At 36.4% G+C, this 3,722-nt stretch overlaps 1 long non-coding RNA gene across 1 annotated transcript; it reads left to right on the top strand.

Moving 5' to 3' along the window:
* Nucleotides 1-1,412: 1,412 nt before the first annotated feature.
* LOC138891673 (uncharacterized) lies at nt 1,413-3,396 on the top strand. Its single transcript, XR_011408040.1, has 2 exons — nt 1,413-1,503; nt 2,475-3,396. It is a non-coding gene; the product is annotated as an uncharacterized lncRNA (long non-coding RNA).
* The last annotated feature ends 326 nt before the right edge of the window (nt 3,397-3,722 follow it).

Raw genomic sequence — 3,722 nt, forward strand, 5'->3', positions numbered from 1 at the left:
GCACCTGCGCATCCTGTCTAGCCCAGCACTGCCCGTACCTGCGAACCCCCATGCGCACCAGCGGCCCCGCACCTGCGACTCCCTTTCCGCAGGTGCGGAAATATCAGTAGCAGTAGCTTCAACTGCATTTCCGAACTTCCAAACTTCTCGTTAACCATCCGAAATCATCCCAAAAACAATACCAAAACACCAAATTCAACCTCGGATTCAAGCCTAAGAACTTCTAAACTTCCAAAATTTGCCAACGACGCCGAAACCTATCAAACCACGTCTGAATGACCTCAAATTTTGCACACACATCAAAAATGACACTACGAACCTACTCCAACTTCCGAAATTCCATTCCGACCCCGATACCTAATTTTTCGCTGCCGAACAAAATCGCCAAATTTCTAACTTTTGCCAATTCAAGCCTAATTCTACCACGGACCTCCAAATTATATTTCGGACACACTCCTAAGTCTAAAATCACTCAGCGAAGCTAACCGAATCATAGAAATCCAAGTCCGAACTTGTTTACTCATAAGTCAACTTTCGGTTGACTTTTCTAACTTAGCTTTCTAACTAAGAGACTAAGTGTCTCATTTCACTCCAAAACTACTCCGAACCCAAACTTACCAACTCGATACAACTCAACACAGCTGAACAACACATAAATAAGCAGAAATAGGAAAAACGGGGCTACAACTCTCGGAACGATCGACCGGGTCGTTACATTAGGGATACTTTTATATTTGTACAGGAACTTCTTCAAGTCTAATCGGAGATAACTTATACAGGAGGGACTTCTTCAAGTCTTTAAATTTGGGATGAAATCGAAGGGAGTAATGACTTTCTTTAACAAACCCAAGCGTAATTAGTGTCGAATTGTCATGAGAGAATTTAGCTTATTTTGCTAATATTTAAAAGAATTATTATTTATAATTACACTTTTATCAAACATGGAATACAATTTGGTGTACAAGAACTCGCTTGCCTTTCAAAGGATTTACAAAAATTCGATTGCCCTTCAAACTACAAACCATCCGAGTGCAAAAAATTTTGTTGTTTAATTGAAAGTCATTGAAATTCAACGACAATCCATTGAAATTCTTGCACTCAAAAGTGGTTCTTGGAGAAAGTTTGTACGCCATTTGCCATACAATGCGCTAAAAAGTATATCCTTAGATGTGAGTCCCCCCAAAAATTCCTTCTTTTTATAGGTCTAATCAAATCTAAGAGACAAAATTCCTTAAGTATTTGAATTTGAGACCAAAAGTGTTAAATTCTGGCAAATATGATTGGACTAAAACTACTCATAGCATACTTAAGGGGACTACTTTGAACCTATACTCAAACATAAGGGACCATTTTTGTCATTTTGTGCTGACTCATACATCTCATAAAATTTATACGAGGTATAAGCTTTTAGAAATAAACTGTTAATAATCTTCATTTCCTCCTCCGTCGGCTATGAGAAACCATCTCAGCCCCCTTACGACGAACGGACCTTCAATTTCAAAGGTACCTACCTATTAACCCTTCACTCCAGTATTTTTATTTTTATTTTAGGTAACTATTTAACTAATCTATTGATATTCGAATTATGAGGAAGATACTCCAGTAGCTGTTTTGATTTTCTGAATATGTTCTTAGAGTATCAGATGATAATTTGCAAAAGGTATTAAACTTATCATCTTTTATACATTTTATTTCCAATATCCACATATCCATCATATATCCAATTAAAGATCAATTCCCTATATCCCGTTCTCCAAAAACTCTGACGTAATATGGCTTCCATTTATTCCTAAGTTGCTCCGCCATGACAGTTTAAGTGCCGCACCTGTGTCGATATCGACACTAGTATGAGTGTAAATATGAGATCCGTACAAGATCTGGTCAAATAATTTTGGGTACTTTGACCATGACGGATGGAAAAGTTCGAGACAACATACAATTTGATTCCCGAAATTAGAATCAAAACTAGGGTAAATTTGAAGATAATATCATACCTTATCTAACAAATTAATCTTTTACTTATCTACAACTTGAGAATGAAAAAGAAATTAACACTTTACAAGCTATATGTAAGTATTCAACAAAATTTCTCACAATTTGGATATTTTTTTTATTTTTTTGAATTATTTTGAGCTGGATCCCAGCACCCTTATCCATACTAAGATCCGTATCCCTGAATCTTAGAATTTACATCTCGAAGGATCCGATCTCTAGATCCGCACCCGTGTCCGAGCAACTTAGCTTTTTTCTCTCCACTTTTTTAGTCAGAATGATTCATATATTAGTAAGTTTTGATCAAACCATGTTATTGCCCGGGATAAGATAATGTTTAAGAACTTCTTAGTTTCAAAATTGAAAATTGAAAGCTCTATTCGTCTTTTGTAATACACTCTTTTAGTTTCCTACTTATCACCTGCTATACAATCTATTTTGAGCTACCATTTACAAAATATGATTATTTCATGACTCAATAGACAACAAGCTGCTGGTTTCCACTTTCTTGGTGCAAAGAATAAGCTGAACAACAACATGAAGTAACTGAGAGGAGCAATGCTTTGTGAAGATCTCCAGCGGCCACACCTTTCTTGATTAGTGAAATGATGTAATCCATGAACGCTGAATCACAGGGTAATTTAATAGGGCCACCATGCGGCAGCCCAAACTCTTCTTCCGACATGTTTAAGAGTTGCCTAAGGACCTCATTTTCAAGGTATGCCAAGGGAATGACAAATCGCCTTTGATCAATTGTATAGACTACAATATGGCCCTTTTCAACTATAGAGGATGAAGATGTACTACAACTGTCTGAATCACTACCATTTCTTGGAAATGAAATCCTCTTCCTCTGCTTGGCTGCGAACTTCTGCCATCTCCTAGCCATTTTGATGAGTTTCTTGTCACTGATCATTGTCTTTTTTTTTTTTTTTTGTGGAAGATTGAAACAAGAAAGTAAACAAGAAATTTAGAGACTTTTTTAGGGTTGACTTGTTAATGCTTGTCCTGAATTGGTAATGAAAAGGCTCATGAAAGGGGGATTATTTATACAAGAAACTGGAGACAACTAATCTTTAGTTGGAGCTGAAGTTTTTGTTGCTAACAAAAGGCAAAGCCATGTGCTGATGCCTGTTGGTCATGCTGATATGGGGCCTTAAATTTGTGGATGAAGTTAGTTCGAAAGGATGGAAAATAATAATATGTTTCTTCATTTCTTCACTTTGGTTGACAACAGATTGGACCTATTAGGTATGATATCAGCTCATACTTAAATAATTTGAAGCCATTAAATGAAGACTACCTTGTAGAAGGCAAAACCATGTGCTACTCCTTTCTTTGTCACGTAGATACAACTACAACAACAATCCAATAAAATCCCGCTAAGGGATCTTTAAATTGTCATCTTGTCTAGTCCTATTCTGCTTTTGTTATAACAAAATTTTTGGGCTTGAGTAACACTGTTGACAGATTTTACTCAAAAGATACATTAACAATAAGAAAACTGAACCATTTTTTGGTTAATAGTATCAAAACAAACTAAGCGATTCAGCAACCAAAGAAATTAGTCGTTTGCAGTTAATTCAGAAGTCTTTTTTCTTTGTTTTTTTTTTCTTCTTTTTGGTGGACGACTGTACATGGAAGAAGGATAAAAAGATCATTTGTCACAAAATAGTGTAGTTTATGGTTCGGACCTTCCCCGTACCTCGCGCATAGCGGGAGCTTAGTAC

The sequence above is a fragment of the Nicotiana tomentosiformis genome, chromosome 5, assembly GCF_000390325.3.
Source record: "Nicotiana tomentosiformis chromosome 5, ASM39032v3, whole genome shotgun sequence".
NCBI lineage: Eukaryota > Viridiplantae > Streptophyta > Magnoliopsida > Solanales > Solanaceae > Nicotiana > Nicotiana tomentosiformis.